Here is a 21,532-nt window from a genome sequence, read left to right as displayed (position 1 = left end):
CAAGAACAATTCACGGTGGCAGTAGCTAGGTTAAGAATCCAGCAGCATGATGAGTCTTCAGGAGAGCAGAGCTGGCAAAGTGTAGTAACCAGACTTTTCCCAGTTTCATCCCCAGCCATCCTACCTCCATCGGTTTCTCCCAATTTTCCAAGCCTACTTCTCTAATGCATCCATCAACTCTTGGAGCTCCCCCATGGCTTTCGAATAACACAACAGAAACAGAGTTTATGTTGTTAGCAATAAAGAAGCTTAACTACTGCCTGTAATCATTTCTCCCCCACCCCCAACATCTTCTCACAGAACTATCCATGCAAACAGACAAATAACTATTTTGAATATTACACACCAGACTACTGGGCAATGGTCATAGACATCAGGAGGACTCTCCATCAATGGTAAACTGGCTAAAGCCCAATAGCTGATTGCTGGAGTCACGGGTAGGGGGGAAAAAAAGATAATGGGGGATATCTAACTGCTCTTAGGGTGGTCCACTGCTTGTTAGATGTCACCTTCCCTAACTAAAGACAGACGACACCCCATCACCAACCTCAGCATAGGTGCAGCTTTCTAGGTACTCAGGTGAAATAAAACTGTTGTCTTACAAAGGAATGAAAATCAGGCTTGTATCAGAATTTTCCTCAACAATACAATACAGCAGAAGACAGTGGAGTGAAACTGTCGATGTTTTGAGGAAAGAAAGCTCACAGCCATTTAAAGGAGAGAAGCCAAGTCCCCAGCAGGTACTGTTGCACCTATGGAAGAAGTTCCAATGGAAAAAGGACAAGAAATATCTAACACTGAAAACTGTAAAGAAGATATAACCTGAAGACTGCAAAAAATTTTTTTAAATTAACCAAGAAACTGGAAAAGACACCAGTTATTGCTGAGAATGGAATTGGTGTTCTGGAAAATCAAGTGAGGGAAGCAGTACACATACCCAGAGACCAAAAACAAAACAAAACAAAAAAACCCCACATAAATGCAAATCATGGGTACAAGGTAAGTTTCATAAAGGGTAGCTCTGGGAGATCTGGTGTGCGCACCACAGGAGATCCTTAAGGCCAAAGGCATAGAAGGAGAAAAATAATAATTAAGGAAATAATGAAAGAAAAAAATCAGCTATAGAAAAACTTGCAATTTTAGAACTAAAGGGCTCATCAACTTTCAGCTTGCACAAAGAACTCCAAACTCATCATACCCTGGTAAAGTTTCTCAGATTTGAGGTTAAAGAGAAAATCCAACATGTTTCCAGGCACATAGATATCTTACTTACAAAGGAAAATGACCAGACTGGTATTAAACTTCTCATCTGCAACAGTGGAAACTAGAAGACAGTGAAACAGTGATCCTAGATTTTGAAAGAAAAAGACTACATTCCAAGAATCCTATAACTTGTCATTTATGTGTAAAGACTATTTTTGTCTGGATATGCTAGGACTCAGAAATACACTCGTGTTTTCTGGGAGAAAGGACTAAGGAAAGTACTCTAGGTTAAATTTAAATCAGAATAAAGATTGTAAGCTATGGTAAGATGAAAAGTACAAAAACATTTGGGAACAAGAGCACTGTAAGCTTTATGGTTGAATCTAAAATCAAATGATGACTGGGGCTTTTGATGTTAGTGTTAAATGTTAAGAAAGATGGGAAGGAGTAAAAGCTTTGGGTAGAGGTTTACATAGAGGAGTGTCAACAAGAGTTTCATTTGGGAGATCTCCGATTAGAGGAACAGAGGTTTAAGTTTCTTTGGAAAAAAATTAAAAGTTAATGCCATTGGAGTTAAATTCTCCTACCAAATGACTACAAAAAAAAAAAAAAGAGGAAAACGAAGCCAATAAAATGTGTGTATCTCTATGTGCACAAGTGTGTATATGATTGATGGGATAAACAGCAAAATATTAACAATTGATGGTAGGTTTATGGGTAACATTTCTTTTTTTTAATTTATAAAAACAATGGAATAATTAAATTCTATGTGTGGAGGCAGGACAAGTTTTGCACCCCTTAAGTACGAGGGATCTGTTTTCATTTGCCAGGACACTTTTGGGGACTACCCCTCTCCAGTTCCACACTCCTATTCGCTGATCCACGTGGTTGGGTGCAACTGATCCTGGGCAATCCGATGGCTCTGTCCTCCTGGCCGTTGGTTCAGGGATGGGTATAAGATCCATGAATATGTGACTTCATTACTCAGAATGCACATAATAATCTAGCTCTTTTATCTGAAGTAGCATGATGTCATCGTTGCCTATTTTAGAATGAAGCCACGTCAGAGTAAATCAGTGAGGAGAGAGAAGGAAAGAGAGAACAGACGGAGCTAAGAAGACCGAAAGGGACAGACAATGACAAGCTTGACTCTCTCTACCCTGCCAGTTTACTCCTTAGACTCCCCAGTTGTTTAAATCCATACCTTTTTTTTTTTTAATTTAAACTAATTAGTGTTGGTTTTTGTCACTGTTAACTAAAAGAATCCTGACTAAGCAATGTCCCAGCCCCTAAAAGTTCAGGATATGTTACTAACTTGACCTGTCTGGGTTTATTTTAATCAAGAATGCTTTCCCTTGCCAGCATGATATGATTTTAGCCCAAGATAATTTTTTTTTTTAATGAAAGCAACGACCATCCTCATTCTCCTTAGGTATAAAAAATCTGAGGGGGCTCCTCCTCTTATCATTATCTTTGTTCTGCCAAAGGGTGTTGTTTTGGGATGGTTCCACTGCCCTCCTGAGGCCCTAAATCCTCATCTGCATTTTCTAAATAGAGACTCTTAAGGGATGTGGGAACAGATGTATATGTATGACTAATTCACTTTGTTATAAAGCAGAAACAAATAAATAAATAAATAAATAAAAAATAAATAGAGACTCTTGTTCATAGAAAATCTGCCCCCAGGCTCCCCTGGTGGCGCAGTGGTGGAGAGTCCGCCTGCTGATGCAGGGGACACGGGTTTGCGCCCCGGTCCGGGAGGGTCCCGCGTGCTGCAGAGCGGCTGGGCCCGTGAGCCATGGCCGCTGGGCCTGCGCGTCCGGAGCCTGTGCTCCGCAACGGGAGAGGCCACAGCAGTGAGAGGCCCGTGTACCGCAAAAAAAAAAAAAAAAAGAAAATCTGCCCCCACTCTCACTGGTCCACCTCATAATCCCCTCTCACTTTCTCCCCTGCTCACTACACTCCAGATACGATGTGGGGTTTTGGGGGGTTTTTTCTATCTTGATTTCAAAAGTGCCAAACTTTTACCCGACCCCAGAGCCTTCGTCCTTGCTGTTCTCCCTACCTGGAACTTTCTTTCTTCTGAGATCCTCTCCTTCCTGCACTTGGCTGCCTCTTCATGTGTCAGCTTGAGTATTACTCGTGATATTCCTTCTTCCTATTTCCAGGACAATCAATCTAAGATCTGACATCAACTTTCATTTTACTTTTCTTTCACAACATTGATCACAAAGCATAATTACATGGTTAGCTGTATTTCTGCTATCATGTGTCTAATATCTCTTCCTTTCCCTAGACAACAAGTCCCGTGATGGCAGTGGCAGGGTCTGTTTCATTCAGGGCTCTATCCCCAGTACCTAGAACAGTGCCTGACCCATGGTTGGCCCTCCCTAGATGTTTGGTGAATGGATGAGTGCAGGCTAATGACCAGCCATTAATATACTCGTCAGTTCCTGGAACACAGTCACAAAGAGGCCTGCTTTCAGGAACAGGGCATCTCTTATAAGGCTTGCCAATGAGACACTGCATAGATTAATGGCCTTTACGCTGACTTCAGTCCAACAATAAAAAAAGAATCAGGAAGGAGGGTTTCCAGGAACAGCCCAGAGTCTGGAGAGCAAATGGATGGCATGGACCTGGGGAAGGCTCCGTATTCCCATTTGTCTCTTGTAGACTTTGGCCAGGACTCACTTGCATCCTCTGTACAGAGTGTTTCAGGGCCATTGTTCAACGAGATTAACTGGGAAATTCCTGGCACAAACTTGTTTTCATACTGGGAGAGGGTACCCATCAAATTCTGAGGATGGGGCTTCCCTGGTGGCGCAGTGGTTGAGAGTCCTCCTGCCGATGCAGGGGACACAGGTTCGTGCCCCGGTCCGGGAGGATCCCGCATGCCGCGGAGCGGCTGGGCCCATGAGCCATGGCCGCTGAGCCTGCGTGTCCGGAGCCTGTGCTCCGCAACGGGAGAGGCCACAACAGTGAGAGGCCCGTGTATCACCAAAAAAAACAAAAAAACAAAAACAAATTCTGAGGATGTATTAGAAACATCTAAGCAGCCAAGTTGGAGAAACTTCCTAACGAAGGTGTTAGGCTCTCAGATCAGAAGGGAAGGGAGTGCTTTTAATATTAGAACCAAGGTTTTCCATTTTATGAGCATTTCACAAATTATTTCTCAAATATAGACTAATGCCAGAGCAAGGGATTTAGAGTCAGCAAGGTCTGGGTTTGAATCGAGACCTGCCAGTTACTAGCTGTGTGACCCAAAGCAAGTTACTTAACCTCTCTGGGCCTTGGGGGTTTTGTCTTTTTCCTTCCAAGATGGAGGAAGGAATAATATAATATCAGGAATAATATCAGAACCTACCACGTAGGGTTACAGTTCATGAGTGGGCATTAAAACGTCATAATCAAAGCAAAGCACCTAGCATAATCCTGGCACCTAACGATCACCCAATACTGCTTAGCTATTGTTAGATCTCGTGGGGGATCTCAACCCAAAGGCACTGCTGACTCTCGCCCAGTTAGAAAATCACCTCTGAATACTCACTCACACCTCTAGGGTCATCATCCGTCCAGCCTCTGGACCCTTCTTTGTTCACTACCTGCATAGAAAACATCATCTCCCTCCACACCCAGCGAGCTGTAGCCTCAGCAACACCTCCACCATCGCACTTTGGCAGGGACTGGCCTCTCCCTGGAAACCCTTCCCAGTCCTCGAGGCTCTCTCCATGTTCCCCTCTCTCCCCAACCCCCATACCAGGCCGAGGAAGAACCAGCCCCTCCCTCATTTGCAACACAACAGCCTTCTCACTGCCCTTGCCTGCCATCCCCTAAACCCAGCCTGAGGCCCTCAGGGGCCCTGAATGTTCACCCCATTTCCCACTCTCCAGCAGGGCTGCCAGACCCTCCAATGGTCAGAGGCCTTAGGGCTGGGCCTGCCTTCCCACCCCCAGCTGACTCTGATCTGGGAAATGGCTGGTCTCTATTTTGAGCAGAGGGACGTGTCACACCTCAGGGCCAGGACATCTCCCCCCTTGCCAAAACACCACACTCCTAGAGTGCTTAGCCAAAGACCTTTCAGTTCCTGTCTGCAAAAGCTGTCAGGAACCTACAAGTTGCTTAAAACCTCTGAGCCTCCAAAAAGTAAATCTTATTTTCTCTTTCTTCCCCACCGTTGGCTATATATAGCTCCACGTACAATAGCTAACCTTGAAGGGCTGAAGCCTTGGACAGGCTTGGTCTATTGTCTTAACACCCGCCCACATGCAGCCACAAGCCACAGCCACCCAACTGGGAACTGCCTGCAGGGAGGGGTCCACAAAGAAAGCGAGGGAACCAGTCCAGCCATTTCAGGCCCTACATGTCCTGGTCCTGCTGCTTCTTTGCTGGGTAATTTTGGAGAGTTGACTTGAGATCTCTGAGCCTCAGTTTTCTAAACTGTCAAAATATTGTAAATTTGCTGGGAGGGTCAAAAGGATTACTGTACATATTTGTCAAGAATCAAACTCAAGCCTGGCGTTATGGTGGTTGCTAAATAAATACTTGCTGTTAGACTTGTGGATGCCAAGTGGTGGGGTGTGGAGGGATGGAGTGGGAGTTTGGGGTTAGCAGATGCAAACTATTATATATAGGATGGATAAACAATGAGGACCTACTGTATAGCACAGGGAACAATATCCAATATCTTGTGCTAAACCATAATGGAAAAGAATATGAATATGTATATATATATATATGTATAACTGAATCACTTTGCTATATAGCAGAAATTAATATAACACTGTAAATCAACTATACTTCAATAAAAAATACTTGCTCTAAGTTATGTTTATCTGGTAACTATTTGAAATCTCTGGCTGCTTTTGGGCAATTGAGAAAAATGTCTTTTTCTGTCACTCACAAGCACAGCGCACTCACAGATACACGCTTAGAAAAGGCTATATGCTCCTCATCCTTCTAAATGTTTCACTCTTATCTTTTGATGGGCTATCATTAAGCTCGTTCCTAATATTCGTGGACCAAAAGGCAGACTATTAAGGGAAGTCCGTATACTATGGGCCTATATACTAAACAGCTTTATTGAGGTATAATTGACACAATAAACTCCACAGGATAGGTTCTGAAATATGCATACACCCATGGAACCACAATCACATAGTGAAAACATCTAATACTCCCCAAAGATTTCCGCCCTTTATAGTTCCACCCTCCTATACCTCCCACTCCACCCCCCACCATTCTCAGGCAACCGCTGTTCTGCTTTCTGCCAAAATGGATAAATTTGCCTTTTCTTTTTAGAGTTTTGAGTTTTAACACCACCTCCAAGAAGTCTTCTGGGATCCTGACTAGCCATCATCTGGAACCTTTGCCCACTTTGAATCTCACCCCCCTCCCACTGTCCTCTGTGAATCATGCAGGTAAAGACACTCTCTGAGGAGTGTTCAACTTCTCCTTGCTACCATCTCCTCCCCAACAGCATCGAGACACGCACAAGGCTCTCATCTGAAAGCCCAACAATAAAACAAAGCTCTCCTCACTCCTGAAGGCCCTCACCACCCTTGCTTCCTGTCTCCTTTCACAGCCCAACTTCCAGAAAGAACTTAACACCCTCACTCTGTCCGCATAGCCTATTCACCTCTCAATAAACATGACTCTGATTCTCATCCTCGTCACTCCTGCCAAGGTCACCAACGAACTCCTTATTGCCAGTCACTTGGGAGCCCTTCTCTGCTTGACTCTTCAGGGCTTTTGGCGCTGTTAGCTACCTCTCCATCTTGATCCCTCTTCTGTTGATTTCTCTAACAGCCTGGTCTTCCTCCTGCCTCCCTGGCTTTTGCTTCTTCCACAGACTCCTACATACTGGTGCTCCCCTGAGATCTAGTCTCTCTTCTCAAGAGTGATAACCTCGTTCCAGATGACTTAGCCCATCCCCATCAGGAGCTACATACATTTGCTCAGGTTGTACACTGCTCAGCTCCAGAGAGCACCATTCACATTGTGGTCACTCTGAAAGGCAATGCCCAGATTTGAAGTATGCACAACATGGCCATGTGGCTTCCCTGCTTGTCCACAGTCCAAACATACCACTTGACATCTTATAGAACAATGGTCTATTACATCTCTTGGCTGTGAGGTTTTTGAAAGCTGAATTCACCTCTTAATCATGTCTGAGGGGCCTGGCGCACAGTAGATGATTTTAAGGGTGTGTCCACCACCCAATCCCAGCCAGGGTAGATCTCTCCACTGACAAGGGCCACCATGCCATAAGTGGGGGGCTGTACTTCCTTTAGACAATGTGTCCTTTTGGACTAGAGGAAAAGGTTGTTTGCTAACCCTCCTCTCACCAGACACTCCCATCCTTTGAGCTGATACCAGCTGTGAATTCTACTCTGCCTCTCTGAGCGTCAGTTTGCTCATCCAGAAAATATGGTCTACCTTGTAGCCTAAGGCAAGGATTACTGAGGCAAAGGTGTCCAAACCACCCCTGCCTTTTGGCCTCTTCACTCTAATGCACAGCACTCAGGATGATAGCTCTGGCTAAAACCTACCCCAGGAAAATTGTTGCTTATTGATCATAAAGGGCATCTAAAAGAGAAACGGAACCAAAACCCTGGGAAGTGGGTTCTGCCTTAGCCCCTGTTAGCTCTCAATGTCAATTCTATTTCTACTTGTTAGTATTATTTAGTTATTCATTCATCCATTCATTCTACAAATGTTGAGTGCTTGCTACTGCCAAGTGCTGTTGGCAGGCGTTGGGAGACGGGGATCACATGTTAGACAGATATGGTCCCTGTCCTCATGACACTGCACTCTGCCACACTTGGAAATGTCTGGGTTTATTTAGGCGTGAACTTGCTAGCACAGGAAAAACACAGGCTGATTAGACAAAGAGTAAGGGGTGGGGAACGGGGATGTGGAGAGTAGAGAGATGGCTCTTTAGACAGCGTGTATACAGAAGGGCCCCCTGAAGAGGTGGCATATGAACTGAGTATTAGAGACGAGCTTGTAGGGTGGGGAGATCTCTGAGAAAGAATGAAGGAGGTAGAAAGGGCATGCTTGAGGGACTAGAGGAGGCAATGTGGTTTTGCAACAAAACAAGGGAAGAGGAGAGTGGCACGAGTTCCTATGAGACAGGCACGAAGGCACCAGAGCAGCCAGCAAAATGAAGTCTGGGCGGGATTCTAAGAATGAGAGGAGGTCTATCAGGGTTCTGAGCGGGAATGAGTATCATCTGCTTTAGGGTTTACAAAGATGGGGGATTTCTTACTGTCCAGGGACATTTGCCCACCAGGGGGAGCGCCTGGAACGCAGCCTCTGAGTCCTCCTCTTTCTGCTGGCAGTTCTCATTCCCCAGCCTGGCTCAAGGCACCACAGCCAGGGCTGGCTCAGATTAGGGGCTGGGAATGGATAGAAGCGAACGCTGGCAATTGCTTTGGTAAATGCTTACCGAGCCTACCGCGTGCCTGGCCTGAATGAAGCACATTATTACAGTGTATCTTCCCAGGCCTCCATCCGGTAAATACTATTAGTAGGCCATTTTTGGATGGCAACACAGCAATTACAATTTTAAATGTGTATGTTAGCCCAGCAATTCCACTTCTGGGAATTTATCCTCAAGATGCATTTGTCTCTGTTCGTGAAGAGGCTTGGGCAAACATGTTCACTGGAACAGTATTTGTAAACTGGTGAAGAAAACAGAAACAACTTCAATGTCCAGTCCTACAAGGCGAATGGCAAAATAAATCACAGTTCATGTACTCTTGGGGAACTATTATAAATAATGAGAGATCTCCAGATGCTGTTGTGGGAACATCTCCCAACACACAGTGAAGTTTCCCACAAAGCTGGTGCAGTACAGTCCTATCATATAAAGCAAAACAGAGCCATAACCCAAACAAAGCTATGTGTTTTTATTTACTACTATATGTAAATTTACAGAAAGAGGACTAGAAGGAGGCACAATAAACTTTTTAAAAATAGCCGTCACTTCTGGGGAGGGGTTTGGATTGGTAGCCGGGAATATGTCAAGTATGGCTTTTATTGCCTGTAATGGTTTTAAGTTTTCATGTGGTTTTTGTTTCATATAGCATGAATATAAAAAATAGTGCAGGGACTTCCCCGGTGGCACACTGGTTAAGAATCCGCCTGCCAATGCAGGGGACACGGGTTCGAGCCCTGGTCCAGGAAGATCCCACATGCCGTGGAGCAACTAAGCCCCTGCGCCACAACTACTGAGCCTGTGTGCCACAACTACTGAAGGCCACGTGCCTAGACCCCGTGCTCTGCCACAAGAGAAGCCACTGCAATGAGAAGCCTGCACACCACAACAAAGACCCAATGCGGCCAAAAATAAATAAATTTTTTTAAAAACTAAAACAAAAGCAAAAAACCAAAACAAAACAGTGCAAAGTGTGAGTTTGAAGTCACATAGCTAGGAAGTAGGGGGAGCTGGGGTTCAACTCAGGTTGGTGGCAGCACAGTTTCTTACATAATGGGTTTCTACTGTCCTCACTCACTCATTCACTCACCACATGTTTACTGAGTGTCTACTGTGGACCTGGCACTCTGCTAGGTACAGGGAAACAGTAAAGAGCAAAATGATAGATCTGTCTAGTGGAGCTTACTAATTATTTGAAATATTTTAAAAGAGATTCTACAGATAACTCTTCCCCTTTCCTGAGAGCCCAAACTTTGGTTCTCTTCCTGAATAGGTCTGTCACTTTTTGTAATTTCTAATGTTTCAGTTATTTAACTCTGTGTCTCAGTTTATTCATGTGCAAAATGGGCCATCATTAACAACCTCACCGAGCTTTTCTGGCCATTAAATGAGGAAAATGCTTAAGCCAGAGCTTGGTACCTGGTGTGTGCTCAATAAACGGAGACATTGTTTTATCCTTGAGGTCTCAGCCCCTGTGTTAGCAATTTATGGTAAGGTCTCCATCTAGCTTCCGAATCCTCCAAAAGAGCAGAAGTGGAGACAAAAGGGTTGGGTGGGAGAAAGGAGGAACGAGTCATGCTACTTTATCCTAGACACGGATTTTCTCCTGAGCTATGGGTCTTTAAACTCTTGGGCCTGTGGGCCCCATCTCGGCTTTCTCCTGGACTTCGAAACCCTGATTAATTCACTCACCTTCCATGCAAAAAGCACTTGTTGACCACAAATTCTGTGTCCCCAGGGCCCAGCTCAAGGCCTGACACGGAGCTAAAACAACCTGGCCTCAGCCTTTGGCAAACTCAGAGCCTGCTCATGGGTTATTTTATGGAAGGCCTTCAGCTCCCCGCCTCTGCTCAGGGACACCCTGAGGGGCTTCTAGGAGGAAAGTGCTTCTCGGCAGCCTGCCCCACCCCGTCCTCTCGCCACGGATTCCCGGCCCTTTCCGTGGTGCCAATAGCAGGGCGGGCGTGGGGGGCTGAGAGGCCTCCCGACGCCTGGGACAAGCTCTCAGGCACGGAGCTGGGGGCAGGGAAGGACAGGGTGACGCAAGCCACTTGGGGGCGTGGCGCAGATGCAGCCCGGCCCCTCCTCGTCCCTCCTTAAGCCTTTAGGGGTTAGAATCACTACTAGCTGTCCAGGTTGGCTTTAGCTGAAGCGATTACTCCGTTCCATCGGAATTTCTGATTCCTATATTGGGGTTTGAGACCCGTGGGTGCTTTCTCACCCTTTTGTCTACTGAATTAAAATACTGAATTAAAAATCCTTTGATGGCTGGATGGAGTGCATGGAACAGGTCACTCTTGGGTTCCGAGTCAGTCTGGACCTAGATGACCGACTGACCAACATCTACTTCAAGGTTGGATAGGTGCCGGCAAAAAAAAAGAAAAAAAAAATGAACTTGACTAGAGATTTACAGTCAAGGTCAGAGCCCCCAGACCTTGAGGCCGTAGTGTGGATTATGGATATCCTATATATACAAGTACAAACAGAACGCCTCTGCAACTTTAATACAATCACTGCCATTTATCTTATCCTTGCCGACTTTTTTTCTGTGTGTGCTGCGGTCAGTGGACCACATAGTGAGACCTCCCGTTCCTTACACCTCAGCTGGCCCTCCCTTGCAGCTAACGCGGTTGTACTCCCATGGAATGATGCCCATGGAACGATCGGCTGCGCATCTCCCTCCCAATTAAAAGATCTCTGCCCTTATCTTTCCTCCACCTGGTTTCCATCATGATCTCCAGACATTGTACGTGACTTGGTTTAATGTGGGGTTAAGCTGCGCTCAGGTAGGACCTTCGACCTTTGTAATATCTGCCCCATCTAGCACTTCGTAGGCCAGATTGAGCTCACAAACGCGCACAAGTATTTTTGAGATGAAATGCCTGGAAGTGGAGTTGCTTTCTTCAGGGCTTTAGATACGTGCTACCTTCCGGAAAGGCCGGTTGGTATGAGGAGGGTCCTTGGTTCTTGGGGAAGGAAATCCCAGCGACTCCGGGGAGGAGGAGATGGTGCGCTGGGGGAAGGTGGCCAGGGGCACGGAGAGGGTCTCCTGGAGGCACTCTCAGGCTACATTTCCGACTCTCCTCTTGGCTCCGAAGGATGGGGACCGCACACCAGCCGACCTTGCCTTCCACCTGCCTTGGCACGCCTTGGATCACGCCACCATGTATCCCGCTTTCAAGTCGTCGCAGGGGCCGCTGCCCCCACCTCCTCGCCTCACACTGCTCAGCCCGCAGGCTCGGTTCAGGCCTGGGGCTCCGAGCACCTCCCTTCAGCCTGTGGGCAACCCAGGCAGAGAGAATCCCTGGAACCGCACGCCCTCGGGCGACGGGTGACCAAGCCTCGTGTGGTCCCCTGATGCGCCTCAAGCTGGCGGGTACGAAGACAGCAGAGGCTCGTGCACCCCTTCTTCTCCCCACCCGATCGGCAGTAGGATCCTGAAAGAGGACTGGGAGCAGCGGACAGCCCGAAAGCAAACACCCCTCATCTGGGGGAAAACAGTCCTGGCGCAGAAAGAGGAGCTTCCCTCCCTCCTCCCATTCACCCACCCACCAACCACAGGACCTTGAACCTTGCAAGGGGTAGAAACTGAGTGAGAGGGGAACTATTGCGCTAGGTCCAGCTTGGAAGCTGAGCTATTAGCAGTGATGGGGGAGGGGGGAGGGATTAAACTGGACCTTATTCAATCCTTATTTTCTAATTTTACCTGAAGAACACAAATTACTTAACTAAAACAAAACAAACCAGCAAACCCTTACTGCTGTGCTTCAGAGGACTCACCCCCAACAGTCATCAGAAGAGGATCTTGTTAAAACTTCCCATTCCTGGGCTGCACCTCAGACAGCTGAATCAGGATCATTCAGTGGTGCTCTGGAGTCTGCATTTTTAAAGAACTCTAGGAGAATTATTTCATACCTCCTCCCCAACTGATGGCTCTGTCTTATATTTCATAAAATAAGTTCACGTACACCCAGGAGAATTTCCTCGCTTTCCTGCCACCAGAGCCATGTCTCCCTGCTTCCTAGCATAGTTTTTGGCATGCAACAGGCATCTGATATATATCTATTGAAAGAATGAATGTTCAGAGGGATAATCCCACCCCCTCCTCTCAGGGAGGTGTTAACTTTCCCTATTTCCTCAGGCCAGGGAAATCCCTTTGCTTTCCAGAAATGGATGTTTAGGCTCCAAAAAACTGATGCATTAAATTGAGAAAACAAACTCCGTATTGCCTCTCCCTGGCAGCTGTTGGTGAGCCACTACATAGACATCTTGAGAGAGGGCTGAGCCAGATCTCATTAAAATCATAAAGTCAATGGCTTTCCTTTAAGAATGTTGTTTTTTGCATATTTGCATGATGATACCAACATGGCTGGAAACTGGCGGAATCATGCTGGGTTCCAGATGAGGCTGGCAGGACCTTAGTCTGCTTCCTGCTCAACCTGACCTGACCCCTCGGGAAACAAAGCTTTGCCTTTGGAGCCCAAAGCAGAGAAGACTGAGAGAACCAGACACCACTTCTCTGCTGGCCCTGAGCTGCTGTCCCAGCAGATGTGGCCATTTCCCTAACAGTGGTTCTCAAATTCTGCCCTGCATGAAAATCACCTGGGAGTCTTGTTCAAATTGCTGGCTCCATCCCCTGAGTTTCTAATCCAATAGGTCTGAGGTGAGGCCCTCCAGATTTTCATTTCTGACCAGTTCACAGGTGTTGCTGCTGTGACTACACTTCCCAGGACTATGATTTTAGAATCTTTGGTCTATGGCAGTTCTTCCAAATCTGATGGGACATTTGCCACTCAGAGTGTAACCCCCGGTCAAGTAGCATTAGTGTCACCTGGAAACTTATTTGAAATGCAGAATCTGAGCTTCCATCTTAGAACAATTAAATCAGAGTCTTCATTTTAACAAGTCTGAGAAGAACTGACCTGGGCTGTGTGTTAAATATGCTAATTCCTGGTCTTCTCCAGGACCAGCTGAAACAGAATCTCACAGGGTAGGGCATGGAAATCTGCATCTGTAACAAGGTCCCTAGGGGGTTCTTAGGCAGGGCAGTGGTAGAGAACCATTGCTCTGCACATTAAAATCACCAGGGGAGGTCTTGAAACTACTGAGGCCCCAATTCCCTTAAAACCAACTAAAATCAGAATCTCTGACAATGAGGTCTAGCCTTTGGGATTTTAAAAAGTCCCTCAGGATTCTAACAGGCAGCAGGATTGAGAACCACTGGTCTTGGGTCTCTGCTGGATGTATGGGTTCCCCTTGGCTACCCAAAGTAGTGGTTAGAAGAGCTTTGAGTCAGAGTTGGGTCAGAATCCAAGAGAATGCGTCCTAGCATTCAAATTATTATGGTTGGTGTTGGGGGGCGGGGTGTTGGAGGAGCTCCAGGGCCCTTTGTGATCCAATTTCCCTCTTACCAGCCGGCTCTGCAGCCACCCTTGGCTGCTATAGGATAGAAACTTGTAGACTGTTAAGGGTGTTAAAATGCAAAGGTGGGCACTTGTTCCGAGAAGCCCCCGTGAACACGCACAGGCCCAGCTGATGGGCATCATCATTTGACAGTTAAGTGTAGTTCCACTGTGTGTGGGTGCCCTTGGGGTGACAGCTAGCTCACCAGGGGGGATGCCCTAGAACATGTGAGGAGGGGGTGTGGCCAACCCAAGGTAGTTCTATATCCCCAGCTCTCAGCAGGTCTCTTGTGGGTCTGGGACAGTTTCAGAGGCAGGGGATCACCCCACTTCCAGAGGAAGGGCTGTGACCTGCCCGGTGGGGCTTCACAGAGCCTGGTCCTGAAGCCCAGCCCCAGAGACCCCCATCTTGGTACAGGACACAGGCTTTTCACGGAGCGAGGGCAATTCAGCGGCCCCCGCAGATGCTGAGTAAAGAAAATGAAACTAAACTCAGGCTTATCACCAAACATGATTTTTCTAATGTTGAAAATACGGTTAGAAAGTTGATCAAAGGGTTTTTCTTTTTAATCGTTCACCCGTTTAAATGCCTATGTTAGTTTCCATTGCCCTGTAACAAGTTACTGCAAACTTAGTGGCTTAAAACAACACCAACTATTTCGCGGTTCTATGAGAATTCCGGGTGGACGTGCCTGGATTCTCTGCTCAGGGTCCCATGGGCTGAAATGACAGTGTCAGTGGGCTCTTACCTGGAGGCTCTGGAGAAGAACTGGGTTCTATGCTCATTTAGGTGGCGGCTGCTGAAGGTCTGAGGGCTCCATTTCCCTGCTGGCTGTCAGTGGGGCTGCTCCCTGCTCCTAGGAGCCGCCTGTGTGCCTTCTCACTTGGTCCCCTCCTAACTCCGCATGGAGTACTCCTCACGCTGCAAACCTCTGACTGCCTCTTCTGCCACCAGCTGGACAAAGTCTGCTTTTAAATAAGGGGCATGTGATTACATTGGACCCACCTGGGTAATCTCCCTTTGGCCATCAAGGGAGTGAGGAGGTCACGCAGGCTGTCTTATAATTTGGCCTACCACAATGCCTGTTTTATCTTGAAACTTATTAGTAATTTATTTGGGCACAAAAAAGGAGGATTACAATATGTGATGTATGCTCATATTTTCCTCAAAGACAAAATCCGGAAGAATCTGTGCCAGTAACTTGACAAAGACTATCACCGGTTGTTAGAGTTATAAGTCATCTTTACTTTTCCTTTCTGCTTCTCTATATTTTCTGAATCTTTTGCAAGGAGAAAGTGTTAATTTTACAAAAGGGAATAAGTTATCTTCAAAAGCAAAGAAATCTGACTCTATTAGATGTTAAAAGATACTAAATTAACACAAATTTAAGTGGTGTGATACAGGTACAAGCAGAGATATGTGGATCAAAGGAACAGAAAAATGTGGTCGAGACATAAGCTGATACCAATAATCAAATGTATCTCCAAGAAGGCAAAACAAAATGTTGGGGAAGGAACTGTTGGCTTCCTGGGGATGAGATAAAAATTTGGAGGTGAAATTCCCATCTTAGAGCAAATCAAATTCAAATTGGATTGAAAAGTTAACATGAAAATGATAGCCACACTAGGAAATAAAACTAAATGTACAACTAAGATCTAAAGCTAAACATAAGGTTAGAAAGACGAAAAAGGGCTTTTGTTTTTAATCATCCACCAGTGTAAATTCCATAATGTCCAAAAATGGTTGATAAATACCTTCAAAGATCTATTTTCTGTAGGGAGTATTCCTCCTAGATGAATGTCTCAAGTATGTAAACTATAAACCACAAATAAAGGTGTTTCAAAATTACTCAGGTACCCAGGGGTTCCCACCAGTGTGGATTCTCCCATGTTGCAAACTGTTCAGGTTCTGAGTAAAGGTCTTCCCACACTCCTGACACCCGCAGGGTTTCTCACCAGTGTGAGTTTGCAGGTTTGCTCAGGTGGGCTGCTCTGTGAATGCTCTCTGAAGGCCTTTCCACATCACACTGGGTTACAACTTCTCTCCTCGCTTGCTGTCAAGCTGCCACTGTCCCATTGAGGGACAGCCACGAAGCCCTGCTGTAGGCTCATAAACGGGTTGCGCTTTGATGGGCTACTCATTCTCTATCGACGACCTACTGTGTATCTAAGCTAGATGCTTTGGGGCAGAAGACTTGCTTGCCGCACCAAGAAGCGTGCAGTGCTGTGGAATTCAGGCCCGTATGAAAGTGTTTAGGACTCAAGGGGGAGTGGTCATCAAAACTGTGTTGTAGGTCCCTGTGCATTCCTCAGAGGAAAGGGTCCCCAGTTTTTGTCAGGAGTCCCTGGTTTATGGAAGATTAGGAATCCCTGCTCTAGGTTGGAAGTTACTAGGATCTGAATGAAGGTGTTTCTTCTCCGAGTTGGGCTGGGATTGGAAGCTGCATCTTGGCACTTCAGAGGCTGTTCTTCCTTCGTTCTCAGGCATGTCTGGAGGAGCTGTCCCTGCATGACTGAAGAACTGAGGTCATAGGGTGCTTACTCATTGGCCCTGTATTCACTCCCCTCCCCCACCACGGTGGGACTGACCTTCTCCTCTACTAGGGCACTTCCCTCATCCTCACGTCTGGGAGCCTGACTGAGAGCTGTCATCAGGGAAAGGGCCCTGCGTGCAGATGGCTTCCTTGAACTTGAATTATGTATGAGCTGTTGCCAAGAAGCCACAGGGACTCACGGGCTCCCCTGACAGTGGAGAGAGTAGTTTTCCATCTGTTCATTTAAAAACTCATTTCCACCCAAATAAGGATATTTAAAGGATATTTAATTCTCCTCTCTCTCTGCTGCTCCCAAATCTCAGACCTTCTTCCTTGTAACAGAACTGGAGGTAGAGGATCCTGGAAAGGGGGAGTAACTCTCTGAGCAGGAAACTTCCTCCCCAAAGTTGTTAGAAGGTCAGGTCACCTGCTTGAGATGACGTTACTGGTTCTGTGGTGTGATTTCTTTTTTTTTTTTTTTGGCTGCACCGTGCGGCGTGGGATCTCAGTTCCGTGACTAGGGATCGAACCCGTGCCCCCTGCATTGGGAGCAGGGAGTCTCCTGCGGTGTGACTAAGTAGCCGTATGTCTGTTCTCTGGACCCAGATGTTCTCCCTGACCTGGGGCCTGGTGACCCATAGGTGTCTCTCTCAGGGAGTCTTCTTAGCCAAAGTGGACTGAAGCTGCCTCGGGGACAGGGATGCCCACAAGGCCACCGTCTGCTTTTCTGGAAGAGACCTGAGGAGGGTGTTGGATGCAAGCTTCCTCCAACCTACATCTATGAGAGCCCCCCAGAAGGATACCCCAACTGTCTAGGAAGCCTCCTCTTCCTTTTCAGAGAGCAACAGGGGCCTGAGCCCGCCATATTGAATGAAGGGACCATTTGTGCTCTGGAAACCAGGCTCTGGGGTGACACCATTTGAATACTTACTGTGTGCCAGGCCCTGTGCTAGGCACTAGGACCTGGGGGTGCGACAGAGTCCCTCCCTCACAGATAACTCACTAGCAGGGGAAGCTGAAAAGGAAGTTAGGGAATTACTCCAAATAAGTCATTAGGGCTGTGATAATGGATTCACAGGGAATGGAGGGAGGGGCTTCTGATCCAGGCATAAAGGATGAGGTTGAACAAATAGATTCTTTCTGAACAAATAGATTATTTCCAGTTTTTCATTTACCTACAGGCTTATCCGTCCTTGAAAATGTCATCCATTCAAGCACTCAAACCAGAAAATGCATCCTTCTCACCCCTCTTTCCCTCTCACTCCAGATTCAAGTCCTCTTGCCGAGGTTACTGATGACATTCATGTGGCCAAATCCATCGGGCACACCAGTGATTTAACATGGTTGATGCTCCCTCCTTCTTGAAAGGCTCTCCTCTGGTGACTTCCAGGCCTCCTCACATACCTTCTCAATCCCTTTTGCTGCTTTCTCTCCCTCCGCCAAACTTCTAAATGCTGGAGCAGCCCCAGGCTCTGTCCGAGGCACTGCCCTTTCTCTGTATTCTCTCGCTAGGTGATCTCACCCAGTCAGTGTTTTTGAATAGCACCTACAGTATTTGATGACACCCAAACACCCCATCTCAGGCCTGACCTCTTCCCTGAGCTCTAAAAGCCTTTCTGACATCCCGCCTGGATGTTGAATGACTTCTCCAATGTAAAATATCCGAAGCAGAACCCTTACTTTTCTTCTACTGGCAGCTTCTCCCCCATTCATTTCTGGGTATATACCCAAAAGAATTGAAAGCAGGACTCAGATATTTGTACACCCACACTCATAGCAGCATTATTCACAATAGCCAGAAGGTAGAAGCAATCCAACTGTCCACTGATGAATGAATGAAAAAACAAAATGTGGTACATACACAATGGAATATTATTCAGCCTTAAAAATGAAGGAAACTGACACATGCTACGATGAGGATAAAGCTTGAAAACAAGTGAAGTGAAGTGAAATAAGCTGGTCACAAAAGGAAAAATGCTGTACGATTCTATTTATATGAAGTACCTAGGGTAGTCAAATTCCTAAAGACAAAAAGTCGAACAGTGGTTACCAGGGGCTGGGGGAAAGGGAGAATGAGGAATTCGTGTCAATGGATATAGTTTCAGTTTTGAAAGATGAAAAGAATCCTGGAGATGGGTTGCACAACAGTGTGAATATACTTAATGCCATTGGACTGCCCACTTAAAAATGGTTAAAATGGTAAACTCCATGCTATGTCTATTTTACCACAATAAAAGAAATCTGATCATGGCGCAGCTCCCCCAGCTAAAGCCCACTGTGGCTCCTGTCAGAAAGATAATGTCTAAAAGCCTTACCACAGCCCACAAAGCCAGGCATGGTCTGACCCCAGATATCTATCTCAGCAGAGGAGTTTTCTCTCCTGTCCCCACTCTGGCCACACAAATCTCTCCAGCATGTGCCTTGGAGACTTTATGCACTTCCTGTTCTTTCAGCCCAAATTCTCTTCCCCAGCCCCTCACTTTTCAGGTCTCAGTGTCAACTCTACCACCCCTGTCACGCAAGGAGCTCCGTTGCCTGGGGTACAGATGGTTCTGTGGAACCCGCCCCCAGCAGGCCAGAGCTGGAAGTTTCTTGTGGGGCAACCAGACCTCAGCTGCTGTCTTCCTCCCCACCCCGAGTCCTCCCCCAACCCAGGAGTAGGTGTGGAGTGTAAGGTATCTGTGCCTGAGGCTCCGTCTTGGGCCGCTCAGGCCATTGGAGGGGTGTGTGTGTGTGTGTGTGTGTGTGTGTGTGTGTAGAGGGTTGTACCAGACTCCCATGGCTACTCCGCTTATTCTCTGAACTGGTTCAATCTGGGATTTGAACAAAGGATCCCGTGGAGCGGGTGTGTTCCTTTCCTCGCCAGGCAGGGACAGCCAGGGAGGTGGCCCCATCTGACTTTTCAGGACAGGGCACCGCGCCCAACCCTCATTCCGTGGCCTTCTTTCCTGGCTTTAGAAAGATTTCTGAGCACAATATTCCGGGCAGCTCCTCTCAGACCATGACACTGAATTACGGTTTCAAGCACAGAGGTATTTTCCTCTGCATGAGAAATCCCTCTCCTCTCCCTTCTTTGCTGACATCCATGTGTCTGGGGTGTCCATGGCTGGTGCTGACCCCACTCCTGGCTCCCCAGCAGCACGTAAACAAGCTATGGTCTAGGCTGTGCAAGCAGAGTTCCGGCCTGCCGGGACTTCTCAGGAGGCCACCCCAGCACCCACGTCTGCAGGCCTGGGGCTGCCGGGGCTCCTCCTCAATGGACATTGGGGTGGGTGGGACACAAGGGATGGTTAAGAGTGTAGGGTTTGTGTGCCAGCCTCTTCCTATTCTGGTACCTGGCAAACTACCTTACCTCTTTAACCTTCCACTTCGACAGCAGTGAAATAGAGATTCTACGAGTACTTACCCATTTCACAGGACTGATGTAAGAAACAGAATAGATAATGCATTTAGGAGCATAGCCCAACGCAGTGGCCCTGGCGCCATCACTGAGCTGGCCTCTGTGTGGGAAACGCACGCCCCAGCCTGGAAGGCCCTGGGGCCCCAGTGCTGAGGGTCTTTGTGGTCCTCTCTAGCCCAGAGGCCTGGGAGCCCAAGAGTGACAGCAGGGAGCGAAGGGAACCAAGCAGAGCCCCTTTCCCTTCTCCTTCGCCTTCCTTTACCTGGCTGGCGCTCAGCAGGCAGTGCTCAGAGAGGCCTGGGCAACCTCCTGGCTTGGGCTACTCTCTGACCTTCTGATGCAACATAAGGCAACACACACCGCCCTCCAGCGATCACCCCTCCCTGGAGACATCCAGTGGTCGACCCCTTGGCCCTGGGCGTCCATCGTCAGATGGCAGCACCTAATGCTTAGCCTGACTCTCCAGGAAAAACAGAGGTGGGGACGTTTAGGACCCCAAAAGGGAACTCAATCCTCTTTGGCTGGGAGGGGGAGGCAGGGCCATGACGGTGCATGGCTCTCAGTCCCAAGGGGGACTCTCCAGCTGAAAGAATGGATGGAGCCCCCCGTATTTGGGAGGCTGGGGTAGGGACAGGGCTGGGGTCACAGGGACAGATGGAGGAGCTTTGGCATTTTTAAGGAAATGTGTGGTGACTTTTGTTTTCAATGAAAGGATCTTTAGAAGTTATACTAATCACCTCTTTGGGCTCTGACGGCATCCTGCAGTGTCCAGGCGTGTGCAATTCTGGGTGCTCAGAGCAGCACCTCTAGCAGGAGCAGGGCATCCCAGGCAGCCCGAGCCTGTACGAGCCCCTGGGGGCGGGTGAGCCAGGCAGAGTGGTGGGAAAGTGGTGGGAGCGTGCAGAAAGCTAAACCTCACCTCTTGGGACGTCTCCCGAGCCCCCCGCAGCCTGACCTCCACCCCTCCAGGTCAGCTCCCTCAACTCCTCTTACCTCCTCCCACGTCCAGGAGCTCCTGGGTGTCCCTTCCTCCAGCCCCCACGTGCTCAGATTCCTTCCTGTCTGTCACAGAACCGCGGTGCTGTCCTTCCGAGTCCACGTGGCTGGGCAGGCAGCACTGCCATTAGCTGACGAATGAGTCTCTTCCCCATGAGAACAGGGCCATGTCTGCTCCCCAGGGCCTAACACTCACATCTGAGGAATGGATGGGTGAACGATTGTATTGGATGCCGTGTTAACGGCTGTCTTTCCCCAGACCGGAAGCCACACCAGGGAGGGGCTGTCTGCTGCGCCACTGCTCTATTCCCGGCAGCACCATCTTTGGGTAGCTGGTCCCCTAAGTGAGCTTTGGCAGTGATGTGGGGGAAGGCGGGGCATCCCAGTCTCCAGGAAAGTGGGCTGCCTGTGGGAAAGACACTAAAAAAAGGCTCTCAGCTGCACTGATCCTGAGCAGCTCCAGACAGCGTGATAAGAATAAGGATACTTAATGCTGTGCCGAGTGCTTTACAAGAATCATGTCCCTTCATCCTCGCGATGGACCTACGAAGCTAATGCT

General features: G+C 47.7%; 1 protein-coding gene across 2 annotated transcripts in view; it reads right to left on the bottom strand.

Moving 5' to 3' along the window:
- SMAD5 (SMAD family member 5) overlaps window positions 1-19,207 on the bottom strand; it is a 106,968-nt gene extending 87,761 nt beyond the window's left edge. Inside the window, exons 1-2 of one of the 2 annotated variants that reach the window (XM_081233043.1) lie at window positions 14,793-19,207; window positions 3,269-3,361 (exon numbers count right to left, since the gene is read on the bottom strand). The gene's annotated coding sequence lies outside the window, so the exon portion shown is untranslated. Of the gene's footprint in view, window positions 1-3,268; window positions 4,136-14,792 lie in introns of those variants that run through there. The other variant, XM_081233044.1, reaches the window with a different exon arrangement.
- Between the last annotated feature and the right edge of the window lie 2,325 nt (window positions 19,208-21,532).

Source organism: Mesoplodon bidens, assembly GCF_964165515.1.
Source record: "Mesoplodon bidens genome assembly, chromosome: 4".
Lineage (NCBI taxonomy): Eukaryota > Metazoa > Chordata > Mammalia > Artiodactyla > Ziphiidae > Mesoplodon > Mesoplodon bidens.
The sequence above is the reverse complement of the archived record's forward strand: the minus strand, read 5'-3'. Positions and strand labels throughout refer to the sequence as shown.